The 18,418-nt window shown below is 37.2% G+C and overlaps 1 protein-coding gene across 1 annotated transcript in view; it reads right to left on the bottom strand.

Moving 5' to 3' along the window:
• The window catches only part of USP25 (ubiquitin specific peptidase 25), a 461,260-nt gene that overhangs the window by 141,029 nt on the left and 301,813 nt on the right, over positions 1–18,418 (bottom strand). The window lies entirely within an intron of this gene.

Genomic DNA, 18,418 nt, shown 5'->3' with positions numbered 1-18,418 from the left:
CATCAAGCAACTCAGCAAACTCCACCTCTATCCTCACTACAACCCAAAGCAGTAGATAGAGGAAACCCCAGCTGGGTCCTGTTGTGCTCTCTCTTCTCCAAGCTTTCTGAGCCCAGGTCTTAGTGACCCTCTGCCATTTGTTAGAATTGCTTACCCAGGGGAGCTAAAACTGGACACAGAACTGCAATGCCAAGTAGAGGGCACACAGAAATGTGGCTAGGGCGAATGCAGGAAAATGGGAATTTAGAAATGCTAAGAATAACTTTAAAATCTTTTACTTAACTAAGCTTTAAATTAATATACTCTTGCTTTTTTTATAACTAAACTGGCAACCAATATATTTTTAGACTGTATTATAGCACCTGATTTTTTTCTCTTTACAGATTGTTAAATATATATATATAGCTTGAATTTACTCTTTCTTTTATGCACAAAACAGTATGATTTTTCTCATTTCTACTAACACCTGTACACAGCAAGCAAAGTGTTTAGTAGAATATATTAGGGAAAGTATTAATCTATAATTACATTTCTAGTACAATGAATACAATACTAAGGGAAAACACATGTAGCAGAAGCAGTATTCCGGCAAAAGATCTTTAGTTTATGCAGTAAAAAATTCTATGTGCTGTTTGTTATCAACAGATTGCATATAGTACCCTCTTCTCCTTAATACGGATTTTTTCAAGAAATGGGATGTTAGTAAACTGTTGTTACTTTCAGCAAATGCACAGGATTTTTAAGCAAGGAACCTTTTAGATTCTGAAAGTTCAATTAGTATTAATTACAAGTTTAAAAAAGCACCACAACATATTCACATCGATAGTATAGGCATATCTACAGCATAATTACTGTCACTTCAATAAGTGCAGCCATGCATACACATCCCTTTCTAGGATCAAAGTGGTGGCATATCAGGTCCAGTCTCCTGCCTTCAGAGGCAACCAAGTTTCACTCTGCTTTTCATAAATGTATCCTTTTCCCCCTTGAAAACAATTATACCTGTGTGGAAAAAGAGCCCCACAACCTTATAGGGAGATTTCTCCAGAACACTGCTGCCTTAATGGCTGGAAATCTTCTAACTTTCAGTCTGATCTTCTGCCATTTGTTCCTGTCCCAGCTCTGTTCTTCAGATTAAATGATTGTTCTCCTTCCTTTGTGCTTGTAATGCTTCTCTGCCTCCATCATCTATTTCCTCTTGGCTTTATTTTATTGAAGATAGACTTTTAGTACCCTCATAATAATCTCCCCCTTCCCACCACTCATTTCAGTAGCCTTCCTCTATGCTTGTTCCAAATGAGTGTGTGCTTCCTACGGCTGGGCGCTCTGAATGCTGGGCAGAATTCCTAGCCAGGTTGTTGCAGTGCCTCCCATGGAAGTGTTATTGATTTTCTCTCTCTCTCTCTCTCTTTTTTTCTTTTTTTCTTTTCTTTTTTTTTTCTTTTTTTTTTCTTTTTTTTTTTTTTCTGAGACGTCTAACTTGATACATTTTTAAATGGGATAAATCTGGTTTATGGACACATCACATCAGTGTCTCAGCCATTCTGGATTACATTCATTTTCCCTAGTTTTAAGCAGCACCTCTGAGCAAGTCACCACAGGCCCCTTTTATAATCAGAGACACTTTACAGCATGATTCATCTGATCTATTTTTAGGGATTCTGACTGGGTGAAATCTGCTGTGCCCTAGAAATACTCTTCATTGACCATACCTAACCATATATCTCAGTTGGAAACATCTATACCGGATCAGCTGAACAGCTTATTTTGTGGTTTATTAATATAATCAGCTCCTTCATTTCCTTCTTAAAATCACAAGATATGAAAAAATAGCACAAGTAATCCTAACCACAGATATAACCTTGCATTCTGCACTTCAGACTTCCACCCTGTTTCTGTTCCTCCCAGTCTCTGAGTTGTGATGGTTTCCCTGGTTTATTCTGAGTTGGCAATATTTTTTAACTGCATACCAAAAATTACTCTTCTAGTACACCTTAAAACAACAGTAACTACAGGTAGCACAAATTCCCCTCAAAAACCAATTGCTTGTGTAATGGTTTGACAGGATTATAGTTTGACAACTGATACTCAAGACAGGGAAAAGAGCGACAGGTATTTTAGGAAACAAAATTGCTGAAATATTCAGAAACAAAAACAAGATGCTGAGTTTTGTTCAAATTTTCACCTCATAAATAAAGGGATGTAGCTGTGGGGAAGTAGGTAGGATGCTTTTTTGTCAACCCATCTCTATAAAAGCTCCTTAACTACACCTTCTAAGCAAGTGGGCTGGACTATTTAAAAAAGTTAAAGATAAAAATTAGAATCAAACTAAGAAGTACAAATACATATTTCTATCACCTTCTCAAATGGAAAAATGACATAATTTCACTTCCCAACAAAAAAAAATGGAAATCAGAAGGTAACCAATACTCTCCCCTACCTCCACAGAGAAATCCATGCAGTTACCATAACATATGATCTCACAATGGCCTAATATTTAAAATTTGACTACTGCTGAATCTTAAGAATTTATCTCAAAACCTCAAAATACGAATGATGCAATGGAGAAAGTGTTACTGCTATATTAATGTTTCTTTTGTTTCTGAGGGAAGTACCAGTATGGATAAATATGTTTATCTCACAGGGTTTGCAATATCTAATAGCCTGAGCTGAATGTCTCAGGAGTTTTGGTTTTGACCAACAGGTACTCATGAAGGTTTTCTTCACATCTCATCCATCTTGTTTGCATGCTAAGATTTAAACAATACTTCATGTGACACAAGTGTTTGGATAAAATTCCACATGATAGGAGATGACTGGGCACAATTTTTATACAAACCACTGCCAATCCCCAGCTAAATACAAATTTCAGAGTATTTGGAGGATTAGTGAACACACAATAATGTATATTTGAAACAATTACTATGAGTTATTTACTTTAGCTGAAGTAATTATGAATGATTTTCATCTTACGTAGTGCTCAGACACTAAACCTCAGGAAAGTTTTCGAAATGCAAACATCTAATGACTTCATTTCCTGAACTACTCAACCAAAAGAATTAACTTCCAGATAAGCTCAAAGACAAACTTCTGGGCAGGAGAGCCATAAACAGATATTGAAGGGTGAGGGCATGGATGTTCCCTCTAATATCACTATCTCAAAAACTACGGATGCCAAGAGGAAAACGGACCACTGAAAGCTGAGAGGACCATGCGCTCTCCCTAAATTGCATGCCCTCCCATAAAAGAAGCACAAGGATAGATGGACTATTAGTCCAGCCAACAAGAGCATTCTTTAATCATCTTGTTACATGAGCAAAAGACAGATGGATTCCAGTATCACCTTGAGGAAACTCAGGTAATATTGTGGGAAAAAGATCTTTGTTTAAACTTCTTAAACACTGTGAGACAGTCAGAATAAACAAGTGAATGAATACTGTTAAGATTGTCACAAAACACTCATTCAGACCCAAAAATTACACTCATAGCAGGATCAAAGAAATGGTGTTTCACAGAAATATGAAAGATTTTCTTAGGATCTAATTTTGGATTTATTATTTTAATGACAAACTGTCAGTCATCATGCCCCTCATAAACCAAAAATCATCAGATTTTCCATTCTCCAGGAAAATTCTATTTTCTTTGGCCAGAGCTCTCACAAACAAGTCTTTGACAGTGACATTTGTTAAGCATATATGCTGACTTTTTCAAAATTTCTATTTTTGAAATTACTGTTCTTGTTTTGCATTCTGCTATGTATTCTTTCACATATTGCTAACTGAAAACTTTTTATGCTTGCCCTAGTTTTCATGATCCTTTACTAACGAGCATGCTAGTATTGCAAGATTTCTTTAGAATTATTTCATGTCAGTAATGTAAAACTTCCAGAGCTCTTCAACAGATACAAATACAGGTGAAATTTCTAGCCCAAATGCTGGAACAGGATGTAATAATTCTATCAAAGGCATATCTTTATATAATATTTATTCTGAGAATTCCCTTTTTCATGACTATCTCTTCAGAAGAAATCAGATGAGAAAAAAAATAGTAATTTCCCAAACAATGCAATGTTTTAAAAGCAGGTCCAACAGTATCTTAGATACACTCTTGTCCCTCATTAGTCCTGTTTGATATTCCATCAAGTCATTATGTAGCATACAAGAGGATGGTGAGTGGAAAGCACATTCTAGGATGCTGAAAAAATATTCTGAAAATATTTAAAAGGTAAAATCAAGCTAACTACAATTTTATTTATTTATGTAAAGAAACACTTGTTTTTTGCATTAGGATGACTCATCTTTTAACTGTTTGGCATGACCAGCTCTTATCAGGAAATACTTTTGCCATGGGATCATATCACAAAGTTTTTGGCCTTAAATTAGCTAGGGTCTACACAAGAATGAAAATGTTGTTGCTGTTCTACTTCTGTCTGTTAAAAAGCTACATGAAATACCAGGTTATTTCAGATTAACATTATATCAACAATGCTGAAGCTTCGCTTTCTATAAACAGAACATAAGCATTAAAGGGACTTCTTATCAATATGAGAGACTTGGAAAATGACAGTACTGAAATGAACACACATATTTCAGATGCTTCTGGAATCAGACTAACTTCCATTTCAAGAACAAAACATCATCAAACTATGCCAGTGAGTGAGAAAATATGTCTTTCTGGTCATTTGACTCAGAGTTAATCCTGCATCTGTTATTCATATCAAAAGTATTTGGAAGGAGACTTGAATAAGGAGCAAGGACTCCAGCAGACTTTCTGAGGCTTTTTGTGATGGTGATTATAGACCAAGGAGAATATTCAAGAGCTTGAGAGACTTAATTTGTTTTGCATATTAAATTGAAGTTGATGCAGTTAATCAGTCTAAGTTTATAATAAAGCAAATCTGCATGCAGTATCCTGTTACTGTCTTAAGTTATCTATCAGGTACACTGGTTTTGAAGGAAAAAGCCTAAAGACTTTCACATACTACTAAAATTCAGTCAACACAGTTTTAGATTTTGATGGTTCTTTGCTAAGTTGGGTTCTCTAAGCCCTTTTTCTCAGCAACTCCACAGTCAAGGTTGAATATTCTCTGTCATTAAGGAAATGTGGAAGAGGATAATCCTGGAGACGCAAACCAAAGGACTTTTGGTGAAGATTAAATCTAGCAGCACGCCTAGAAACCTTGAATTAAAAAGGTACCTTTCCATTCATATTTCAGGCAATTATAATTTCTATTGAGTCACCAAACAAACCATAACCCAGGCTCTCCTCTGTGTTTTTCTGCCTTTACTTCAACTAGTAGCTTCTTAGGATGTGCAGCATGACAAAATCCTGTCCTTGAAATGAAGATTTACAGAAAGTTTGCATATAATCATAAAGTGACGATGTACAAATTGCTTAAAGATGATACCAAACTTTTGAACCCTTATCTCCATGCAGCAAGAAGAGCATGAACTTTTCAGAGTATTTGCTTTTTTGTTTGTTTGTTTTGTTGTTGTTGTTTTGTTTGTTTTCAGGGGCTTACCTGGGTGACTCAAATTAAAAGACTTTTTGTGAAATAAATGAGCCTGTTATGAACCTTTTTTTTCAATTGCCTGAGTTCTCATAGGCCAGATGTTCCACATTGGTTCAGCTATGGTATCAGATTTCCATATTTTTTTTTCAATTTCTTTAGGGGAGGAAAAATGGAGAGAAGAAAAGGTAGATAAGCCATTCTGGTAGGACTAGTACGTCTCTTGATTCAAGTGTGGTATTGAGTCTAAAATTCCTCTAAAATAAACTGATGACATGGTGAAGCTTGCCCATAGCATACTGTGCTAAATCTTTGTCCACCTCTCTCGTGAGAAAAAAAAAAAAAAAGGATTTAGTTGTGCAGACAACAGGTCCACAAATTACACTGAATATGAAGAAAATTGTATACGATAATCCTTGGGCAAATCACAACCCTTCACAACATTCAGAAGGCATCTCCAGTACAAAAAAAGCCCTCCTTTTTCCTATCTCACAACCAGTGATGCACTCCTTTTGTTTAGAAATGATGAACTGGCCTCTATGTCACAATGGAGTTTATAAGATAGCGTTGCTTCCTGCAACTCTTAGAGCCCAGGTATTCAGGAAGGGGACTACTACGTTTAGGCTACTTGCTCCTTTTTCTAAATGAATGGCTCAAAGGCAAGCATCAGTCTCACAGTCATCACTGGCTTTAACAGAGTAAAATGCCTCCAAACGGCAGCCTGAACTTTATCTTGAAGTAGCTAGGTGCAAAGCTAGCACGTCATTCAAGCAATAGCCCAGTATAACCCAATGGGTTTTTAGAACTTAAGCATCAGCAACAGAAAGCAGGCCATGAGTGTACATACTTTGAAGCAGCACATCGACACATGGTAAAATCCACCCTAAAACAATAACAATAAACATACTGGTTTCATAATCATATTTTCACTGCTAATAGAGATGCACCTAGAGATGTTTCTCCTATATGTCTTTCATTGCAATGCTCTATCCTCAGCTCCTTACAGGAGAAGACTAATTATTCCAAGAGATGATCATGAACATAATTAAGATCAGATCCTCCCCTTGGTACACTGTGCAGACTGCTGTGAATCTAGAGATGACTTTCCTATCAATTACATTAAAATGAACACGAGGGAGGCCTTTATTTAAAATAAAATCTTCCTTCCAGGAGCAAATCTCTCTCTCCCTCTCAGTTTTTTTTTCTTTTCTTTTTTTTTTTTTTTAAATAAAACTCATCTTGTTATTAGCATGAGAATAAGTGATTGTTGCCATTGCAGTGCTGAATTTCAAGCAGTATTTGGATACCAAATGCACCAGCACTGAATTCAGCACTGTTTATGCTGTCCATGTAAGATGGATCTTTTCATTTATTGTTGAAGGCAACAGACAAAAATTAAGAGATTCTAACAGTCTACATAAAATGTAAGGCACAGCATTTTTGTACCTTGCATGAATTTCTAAACTGCAGACATTATATGAACGTGTTTGTCATCATTAACATGCATCCATAGTTCAGCAGGAATACCAAAATGTCATATTACATGTAACAGCCTACACAAAAGACCAGCAAATAGATTTTTCTCTTAAGCTAATGGGACTAGTTAATGGACCTTCTGGAGAAAAGGAACAATTTGCAATCATGTCAAAGGCAATCTGAAAACTAAATTAATATGCAGGATATAAATTATCCAGAATGAATCCAATGAATCCAGATCATGATCATTTTGAGATAATGGGTTTCCTACTTTTCTTATTAATATTTAATTGCTTATATGGCATGTTTATATTGTCCTACACATTTTTTGTTTCTTTCTTAGATAACTTTGGCCCATAAATGTGCAGGGTAGCCCCAAATACTTTTTTTTTTTTTCCCTTAAAAAAAGCTTCACATATACACTTTCCTTTCTGATATGTAGTGCTCAGTCTCCAGTTAAACCAAACCACCCTGTAGATCAACATAACTTCAGAATATGGAGAAACTACTCCACTTGATACACTCGTAAATATTAATTACTTTTATAGCATAGCAATACAAATTCTACCACGTACCACAGAACACTGCAGTTATTAAACAGGAACAAAAACACTTATGGAAATGAGGAAAATAATTATTAGTGTTCCTGAAACTCTGTTCAACAACTGTTCAAAGTCTGTTCAACAGTTCTCCAGATATTTGCCCGTCCTTTCAATTTTAACAAGAATAGGTGGAATGAAATTAATCTTGCACCAGTAATAAGAACAAAAATGCTGTAGCTGGTAACAAAACAGCACATACGGTACATAGCAGAAGCGACTGGTCCTAAAATAAACATTTTAATAGTAAAATTCTAATAAAAATAATAGTCAAAGTTCCCAGACTACCACAAACAGTTAAAATTTCACAGAAGAGATTTAATAAATACAATTAATAAAAGAAGCATAATTATGCTGGAGCAAATACACTGTGCATTTTAATTTTTCAAGAGGAAATATAATACGCTGCAGCTGAAGGAGTAACAAAGCAAAAAGAAACAAAGTACAAACATAATGATTTTCCAAGGTTAACGGTTACACCACTGCCTTAAATTCACATGTTCACTACCTATAACCTATAGATATTTTTTTCTTCCTGAAAAGGTAAGATTAGTATGTACTGACTCATGGGCACTTTTTATTGTCTAGCTTAGGAGTGCAAATCTCAAAAATTAGCGTTGTAGATACAAAAAGTAAAAAAATGTGAAAAATAACTGGCAAAAGTTTGGAACAAAAAAGTTATTGCAGAGATATAGAAATTCATTACTTTCATGCTCTGTCAAACTTATAATAATATGCACTTAGAAAGAAAAGCAAAATCTTATTTTAAATGGCATTTGCTAAAGCTATGCTAACAAAAGGATTTGTGGCCCTGTCACGAAAAAACATTGACCCTTGACCTTTTTTCAGTTTAGAGAAGGAGAACAGCCAGAATCTGGTGTATCAAGCGAATGTTTGTTTTGCATAAACATTCTCCCAACTCTCTTAGTTTGCTGCAAAAGACCAAAAATAAATAAATAAATAAATAAAAATCCAACAACAAAAAATGAAGAAGAAGAAAATGCCCCAAATGAAAGGCTCTCGATTCGGAAACAGTGCAAGCCTGATTCTAAACAGTCATGTGACTTCTTTTTTTTGCTAACAGCCATGTGCTCGCGTATCATTTTACTCTGAAATAACTCTGCGGATTTCAGCTCAACCTGCCTTTGCTTATAATGCATGACATAGCCTGTGAGGGAGCCTGAGAACCGTCCCTCTTCAAAAGCAAGGTTCCCATGCTTGGCCTGTAACCATGGAAGCAGATGCCTTTTTTGCTTACCCCTGCTTACCTCTTTGCAGCCACGAGCTGCTCCCTATTGTTAAAAGGGGTACGCCTTGATTTTTCTTCGTCGTGACCGAACTTGCCTCTTCTTCAAAGGGCATGATGCTGCAGGTCATTGGTCTAGACTGTTTGCACGGTCCAGAGAACAGCCTTGATGTAACCCTTGCTCTGTCTGTGCCACACCACCAGCCGCGCGACTGCAGACTGTAGGGGGACATCGGAGATCTGTATTTGAAAAGAAGTCCGTCCGATTTTGCCATTGTGCCTTTTCAGTCATCGATCGAATGAATATCGAACCTTCTGTCGTTGCATGTGTGAAATAGATAGCTTAGCAAGCACTTTTGTGCCCAAACCTGTGCAGTGGGCCAAACTCTTCTCTTTTATTCACGAGTATTTTTATTTTTTTTTTGCAATATACTAATTTATTAGGTACTTTAAGCAACCGTGTCCTAATGTTAGACCAGCCTCATGACAGATTTTTTTTTTTTTCTTCCTGAAATCTGCTTGATGTAGCCATTACTGATTTGGGGGATAGTTTTTAAAAGGTTCTTTCTATTTTAGTCATTCCCAGGTGAACATCAGCCCTCCTAAAAGTACAAGGGGAGGCTGAATCGGTATGAATGCCTCAGAATTGTGAGGGGTTCCAAAACAAAATACTGATTAAAGATTTGCTACCATAAGGAATGAAATACAAATAACAGAGAGGGGAAAAACAAAAAGTGAACTTGGAAAGCTTCAAAAGTATATTCAATAAGTAAAAAAAAATAATAATAAAAAAAAAATCCAGCAGATAAAGCACATTAAAAAAAATACAAAAAAATACATAATATAAATAATATAAAAAAATATAGTGGTAAGAAAAGACAGGCATTAAATAGATTAATGACCTGGAAGTTGTGGCTTAAAACCTAAAAGAATCACATCTCCTTTCTTCCCTAGAAATACTAGATAGACAAATAATTTGGAAAATTAACATCTGATAGCATGGGAATTCTAAAATACTTCTTGCTCTTCTGTACCTTTGTGCAAATATTTTCAGTCATCACCAGACAGCTCTTTTTTTTTTTTTTAAGACATTTCATTTTTAAAACCATATAGACAGATGTCCAAACAACAGCAAGAAATTCCGAAAATTTTGCTAAGACAGTGAGGAAATGCAGCTGAAGTCTTCAGCCAAAGAGTTCAACAGGACTCCAGGAATCACGGTGTGTGTGTGTGTGTGTGTGTGTTGGGGGGTGGGTGGGGGGAGGTGGGGAGAAAAAGATGCTGTAACACCTTAGAACAGAAAAGACCGAGATGTAGTTAATGTGGAAAATGATACATTCTTGAAATCAATCGGTAAGCAAGTTTTTACTCTTCTTTTAATAAAACGGCAAACTCTCTGACTGCTGCCTGTCAAAAAACAATAACCTAGTGACAGCCACCAGCACCTACTCATTGTAAAATATGCCTGCCTCTACTCTGTTCTAATAAAATGTGGATCGCATCAAAAAGGACATATTCTTCAGGGTGTTGCTTACCCGGCATTGTCTGTATATGACATCAGTATATATATTTTTGAGATACCACTATCTCATACTTCAAGGCATACCTATTTTCTCTAATTGCTGCAGGCAAAGGGGAGGTGCACTAAAGAATAAAGAAGGTTATTGTGACAGATGAAACATAATTCACAATGAGTACTCTTTTCATCCAGCCTTAAGTAGCAGAGGATTACTCCAAGCTGAATTTTAGGAGAGTATGTATGATCTGATTTAATAATATGAGGACAGGCCACAAGCTGAAAAGCAATATAAACCAATTATGCTTTTGCTGAATGTTTAGGGGGTTTTGTTGGTGTTGGTTTTTTTTCCACTCTTTTCTGGAAGCAGAAGAAATGTTAACGTGAAGAGGGTCTGAAGAAACATGGGGAAAAGTAAGAAATACTGAGAAATAAAAATTGGGATTTTCTGGAATGGATATTGATAAATGATTATTCTATATCTCTGCTTCATGGCACTTAAATGAAATAAGATCATGCCATTTCTTCAGTAAATATGCGCTGTGAAAGTAGGTAAACTAATTTTGATACACTTATTGAACTTGCATTGCTTCCGAGAAATTCATACTTGAGTCTTCTAAAAATGCTGCATGATATCAAGTTTAGATATAGATAAGTGTTACCATTAAATAACTTTCTGCTAAATGTGTACATTGCTTTGCTAAGTCATTGCTTTAATATTTAAACAGTAAATAGGTAAGCTTGCATGTGTATTTTATATGTTTGCTTCCTTAAAGTGTGCTTTGGGAAGGACTTAACATAAACTGCTGTATTACATTCTAAAAGGATTTTTTTATTTTTTTTTTTTACTGTTTCAGCTTTCATACAGCAACTTTTGTGCATGCGTGCTTGTGTGTGTGATTTAAAACTGCATTCAGGATGTCTGGACATGTGTAGATAGATAAACTGCAGAAACTGGTAAGGCACTTGGCAAAAGGAGTAAACTGTATCTGGTTTTGTCTATAGATAAGTTAATTTAGATTAATTATTTTTTTTAAGTAAAAGGCAACTTAAAAATATATCTATTTTAATACAAGTGTTAATAAAGTAATCATTGATCTCAAAGAATGCTTCTATACATTCTGTATAATTTAGTATGCCAAATAAAACCATTTTTAGATAGATTCTAAATGTCTTTTTCAAGTCTTTCATCTTGTTTGTTTTAAAATGACAAAATACAAGCCAAACAATACCCATGACCTGTTTTCATACATTTTTACTTTTTAATTACACAACAATTGCTTAGCAGTCAGAGCTAATAAAACTACTGCTAATTGAAAATAAATTATTGCTGGGGTTAGTTGATACCTTTCTGATTTGGGTCTGAAATATGAAAAAAAGATTATTTGGAACAGGTTTTCAGTTATTCAAGTGTTGCTATATATCAGACCAGCTAAAACAATTTAATACCTTAAACCAAATCTTAGATAAATAGATGGCAAGGAAACTGCATTCAAATATGCATCTGAAATAATCCTGAGTTACATTTTCTAAATCAACAAGGAACACAGAAGGTTTGTCTTTCTACAGGCTGTATAACTGAACTATTTAACATTCTTAAAAGTAAGCATAAAACCAATGTATTTCATAAGCCCTAAAATTAATCAGTTAGATTTTGGTGAGTAAGCAGCATGAACTAAGCACATCTCTGTACTATGCTCTTAAAGAAAGTATGAACAGCCAGAAAACTTATCAAAATACAATAAGAAAACTGCTAGATTTCAAGCATACATTTTAATATTTTAGTTCGCAAAGGGAGCAGCAGCCAAAAGACAGTTCAAACCACCTGACAAATAGCAACAAACAACAGCTCTCAAGTCAAAATATTTATTAGGGTGTCATGTCAATGTACAGGCTAGCATATGTGCTAAGGAGAAATTATTCTATTATCTTCAGCTGAGTGAAGCAGTAAAAATGAATGTAAAGATTTATAAATATATACAGAACTGAGAATGTTTCTTTCAAATCACAACCATTTAATTTTTGTTGATCATTTAAAAGTATATCAAAAAGTGTAAAATACAAGTTATTTAAATTCCTGTGACAATTTTAATCTAAATGTTATTCTTACCATGTCACACTGCACTTGCCATCCATTGTAAAGTTTCTTAGTAAGAAATACATACTTAAGCATGTTTAAGGAGCTGAGCAGCGTCTTTGCTACGCTGAATGACATTAATTTAAGCAACACACCTTCTTCTAATAAACTTTCAAAAGATGTATTTTTGAGGTGTTTTGGTATTGGAAGACTGGTTGCATTCGCTTTAAAATTAGCTTTAAGTAGAATCTATTATTTACATTATGGCACATAAAACTTTCAGTAAAATTGCAGATGAAGGTTTTCTTAGGAAAAGCAGGAAAAAAGGAGTATCTCAGATCTTGCCACAGCTCAAGATTAACAAACGCTGTTTTAATGCTGAATCAAACTATGATCATTCATATTTTTTGCAAATCTAAAAATACAAGTATTACATGTTATTTTAATTCTTTTCTGTAAAACATACATCAGCCTTACCGATTTTAACTCTTTTCTGTAAAACATAAGTAAGGCTGGCTGGATGTATATCAAATTCATTCCATCATTTTTAATTGCCAGTGTTAAGGTTTTCTAAAAAAGCAGGAGAAGGAAAAAAGAGCTCTTCCCCGTCCCCTGCAAGCAGCTTTGATTTTAACCAAATCTCAGTGCGCAGGTGGAGTGGTCTCAGTCCATACCCTATAAAGCTTTAAAAAACTGTGAATGAAATTAAGATTTGTAATATTTTGGGAGCTACAAAGAATACAGCAGCTCAGGAGGCAGCGCTGGGAACATAAGAAACCACAGACTTTGATTCTTTGCGACAAGCTGGATAGGAGTCAAAGCTGCCACATGTTGTGTGAAAAAATGCCACCCCGGTGTGAACAAAGGGTTTAAAATGGAGTCAAGAAGCGTGCAAGCTCAATGTCTAAGCTTTTCCTGTGAATTGTACTGCCACAACCTGCAGGATATCAAGTGGGCTGGGAAGAATAGAGTGCCTTCAGAAGCTACAATGGAGTAGCGGTGGCCGTCGGTGCGTTCGGGTCGCTATTGTTTTGGTCGTCGTGTTTGCGCGTCCTCACAATGCGCTGCTTTCCTTCAGCGAGAGATCAAATTCTGGGCGCAAAAACCAAGGTCGCAAAATTCACTGAGGAGCTCATGAGTGCAGTAACACCGATCTTCCTCACCGGAGCCTGAGTTTACAGCCAGAGGAAAGGCTTTACCCACTAGATCATTCGCTTGGCTGGGGCCTGAACTGTAGTCTCACCCATGGGAAAGCAGAGTAGTAGAGGTTGCTTGCAAATACCTCTATGGCCTTTTACTGAACTAATAGTTGCAATAATATACGCATTTGTTGGGGTTTATTCCCATAGAAAGAATGCTGAACATTACTTCCATCTACAGCTTTCCTCCTTTTACCACAACATAAAGCTATTGATCTGCACATTCAGTTCAAAACCAACATCTTTTAGAAATAAACTAGAGAAGATTGCAATAGCAACCCAAAAATGTATAGGTCATACACTAGCACAGATGCTACGCTAACAATATTTATCAGTGAAGGTACTGAAAATCGTATATATTCTACCTAGATAAAGACGGAAAATGCCATATATATTTAAGCCACAAGTAAAGGAATAATATGGAAGGAAACAAATCTATTTTCCCAAAAGATGTAAATAGCAAAAGTATGAGTTCCTCAAAGAGACAAAACAATATACTTATTAGAAAAAATCAATTAAAATCCAAGGCCTGCAAAACCCAATAAACAGTAAATTTTCTAAGAATTAAAGAAACCTTCCGATTTGCTAGATTACGTTTACATTTTTTATTAAGGATTAGGTCAAAAGCCACTGATTTTTAGTTTATGAATGCAGGTCAAGACAAGAACATTTTTCTATTTACCCTGTGTAACTCTGTATAGAAATCAATCTGTTACTTTCATTACAACCACACAATCAATTCCATTTAAAGTACAATGCAACAGCCAAGTCCAAGGACAATATGGATCGCTGAAAATCCTTCATACTGGCTACAGAATTTATTCAGTATGACCGGGATTGTTTTTTTTCTCATTAGTATGCAACAAGCTTTCACAAACAAACTTACCCTGGCTTTGTCTGTTTTTAGTTCAAAGTATAAAACAAACAAAAAAAAAGCATACACTAATTTATTGATGGTAGCACTAGTGCATAAGTATTGCTCTTCAGTAAATAATATAAATCATCTATTAAAGAACAATTTTATGGATTAAAGTATCTAAGTCACACAGTCACGATAATTTCTACAGCTGCAATAAAAAAACAGGACTACATGCTAGATAAACCACATGACATACATGCATATAGACATACACGATGAATGTAGATAATATATTTAAGCAGTCTTCCTTAAAAGGGTGTATTTTATCAACCTACAAATATTTGTAAATACATCCCTCTCATTTTTCTGGTCGCCATAACACTATTCTGAGGGTCCTAAGGAACACAAAGCCACAGCATTTAAAAACTGCAAAATATTATTCATGCATCTCCCTGCACACTCAAAGACTTGAGTATGATCATTTGGACAGATACAATTTAGCCATTTTTTATAAAGATATTGAATGTTCATAATCACTTTAACAGTCCTAGTTCAATATATCAAAATCAAGTCATAATATCAAATTTTAAAACTGTAAAACTGCAAAGTGTACTTTTATTTAGAGTAAGTTTATTCAGGTTTCTTTTGAATGCTTTTGTTTGGTTTTAGCTCCTAATTTATATTTGTGTGTATCTTAGTATATGTGGCTTTTTAATATTACTTTTTCCTTCTTCCTGCCTGAAACATGGGTCTGTGAAGTGAGTATTGCTGTAAATGAATGGAATAGACTGAAAAATATTATGTTCAGAGGTTTCTGCAGAACAAAGCTGCCTGCAATTCTCAATAAAAACCCTACCTTGAATATTCCTAGCATTTGTTCCTTATTTGTCCTTTTATTGATCACTTTGTTCAACTACACGTCTCCCTCTCCAACAACATATCAGGGAAAATGAAAAATGAATCTTCGTGTACTGCTCAGGAGCGTGCAGCAGGATATCTGCTAGCACAGTTGAAGCTGCATTCAGATGTCCCTCGTTTCCCCAGCTTTGATCATTTTGGATGGCACTGAGAGAAAATCTCTGGGTGTTTCTTAGGGTGTCATCTCTGTTTTAATCCAGTGTAAGTTTTTAAGTCAACCTTAAATCATTTTTTCTGCCAACTGGTGAACTAATTAGCAGCATCCTCTCTTGGGGTAATGAGACAGCACACACACATACACGTACGTGTGTGTATACATAAACATGTGAATGTGTGCATTCTGCTTGTTGTTGCAGCTGAGGCTCAAACCACTCTCATCCACTAGTTAAACTGTCAAACTTCACCATATGCATTCTGGCCAAAAGAAAATTGCATAATGCCATATTTCTTGCCCACATATATCGGCACATAAATAGACAAAGGTTTCACAGCACAGAGAGGAGAGAAACTGTCCTGACAGACTTGCATTTATCCCTGCTGCAAACCTTAAATAAGCATACATAAACATCTTTTTCCTCTTGTTCAGCTGTGTTTACTCGCCACTGCTTCCCTCCCCTGGCTTCCACAAGCTCATTTTTCCCCACGTCCTGAACCTGTTTATTTTCCCTCTCCTGCCTGTCTGCCAGCAGCGACGCTGAAGAACCCCCCAACCCAAAAAGCTGCAGCCCCGCTCGCCGCGGTCCCAGGGGCATCCTGATCGTGCAAGTAGGGCGCGGGAGTGAGCCGGTTCGTGCCGCACCGCACCGCCAGGATGGGGCTGCCTCGGGCCTTGGCCATACAAGGCCGGGCTGCCTGGGAGGGCTGCGCTACGTGCAAGACGCAGTTAACTGCACGTGAGGTAGCAGGGAGCTGCAGAGAGAGGAAAATTCCTTTCCCCGGAGTACCCTACACCTATCCAGACATTAAACAGCCGAAACGCAGGTGCCACAGAGGTCACGCTCACCAGCTGGGAGCTGGGCACCGCACTGCTTGGCAGCCCCAGCATCTCCCTCCAGCTGCTCCCTGGGGAGCCACAGCGCCAGTTTTACCAGCAACCTGCCCCTGGGGGCAATTTGAAGGCTGTACCAGACCGACCTGCAAAGCTGGCCCCAGACAGCCAGCTCAGGGCCATTGGAAATGCTGCAGAGCAGCCACATAATCCAGCTCAGAGCCCACAGAGAAGCCGTGAAAGAGACCCACGCTGGTTCCTCACCCCTACATGAATTTTGGTGGCAGCAAGGAAGCCAAAAATGCACGATGCCAGGGCATCCTTTTCAGGGATGAAACCACTTTTCAGGGACGAGTAAAACTCACGTCTTAGAGGTGGGGTGCCTTTTCTTGCAGAAGAGAAATGTAACATCTGCCTGCATTTTTAGCAGTAAACAATCCCAAAATTTCCTGACCCTACCGTGTAAGTTAATAAGCACGTTTTTTCCATGCCACACCAGACCAGACCTGCCAAAGCAGTTCCTCCCTCCCTACACCATTGGACAAGGAGACATTACTTATGGCAGCACCTTCTGCCATCTCCCAGAGCCTACTGGGTCTGCACGAGCCTCGCAGGCCAGTCGAGGTGAGACAAAGAGCAAGCAGACAAAAGGCCAAGAAACACATACAGAAAACAAAGGCCGACAAGCGGTCTCCAGTACAGAAACGTCCCATCAAGCAGCTGCTACAGAGCACTTGGCTGTGTATGAAGCTCTGGCAGTGTGATACCCACAAACATTAGGGCCTCTGAAACCCCCGGGAGCCCAGATTCCCTGGGCTCGGGTGTTACTTCCATCCCCTTTGCCTGGCTACTGGAAAAGACGCTCGGAAAAGCACTGGGAAAGGAAAGCACCACAACTCCCTTCTGCTAGAGCCTGTGCTGAGCACGTACACGGGGAGTAAAGGCAATTCAACCTTCCTCATGTGGAAGTGCAGGAGGTCATCACTAGTACAAGGGGCAAACCTCTGCTTTCTCGTCACAAGGTGTGCTGCTCATGCTGCTCGATGGTTCAACAGGAACAGCACCAGTGCAAGCACACGCCCCAGCCTTTAACCACACTGCGATGCTCAGGACCAGAGACCAAGTGTAACACAAGAGCATTCTCTGCTTGGAGAGAACTTTTCACTGCCTTCCTTAATTTGTAAATTGCCTTCTGTGGGTTTATTTTAGTACCTTGATTCTATTTGAACATAGCTTATTATGATTTAATTTCCTCCTCTCTTTTTTTTTAAATAGAGGATGGAAAAGAAAAATAAATCTCATATGCTCTCAGCATATAACAGTTGATATAATAGACCGAAATGGCTCCTTCTAATCACTCGGGGATTTTTAAGTGCATTTTATTGACATGATAAGCCATTATGAGTCCTTCAGACTTGTTATGGTTTATCATATCAAGGCTTGTGGTTTTAAGTAATATTCCTAATATGCATTCACAGCATCCACTCCAACAGCTTCTTTAATCTCAATTAAATACCATTAAAGATATGTATGGTACCTATGTATAAGTGACACTAGAGCAGTATTTATATGCACTAGTAACAAAATAATGTCAGACTGGCTCAATTGGTTTCCATCTCATCCCACATCCAGGAGTCTTATTTCAAAACATAGGTTCATATGCAAAGGTAACATAATTCAGTGGAATTATGGGGGGCAAAAGCTTCTGGTGGTGGTATTTTTTTGCTAGGGTTTCTTTCTTTCTTCAAGTTAGTCATTAAAATGAGATCCTTTCTTGCAATCTCAGCAGCTGTCTGAGCAGCACTTAAAGCCTCTTGATGTATCCCAGCAAAACGAAGGTGATCCCTGCTGTCTTGGACATTTGTTCTCAAAAAGAAATAAAGCAATACCAAAGGTCACCAGGGAGGGCAAAACTCTGACTGCATGGAGCACAACACTGCAGCCATCCTGAATGGCCACATAATGCACCTGTGTCTTCCCCAACCTGCGCCACAGATTTATAGTCTGCCCTTTTATGCTTTTTGTACTTCA

The sequence above is a fragment of the Anser brachyrhynchus genome (assembly GCF_964034855.1).
Source record: "Anser brachyrhynchus genome assembly, chromosome: 1".
NCBI classification, from domain to species: domain Eukaryota; kingdom Metazoa; phylum Chordata; class Aves; order Anseriformes; family Anatidae; genus Anser; species Anser brachyrhynchus.
This window is presented reverse-complemented; position numbering and strand designations above follow the sequence as displayed.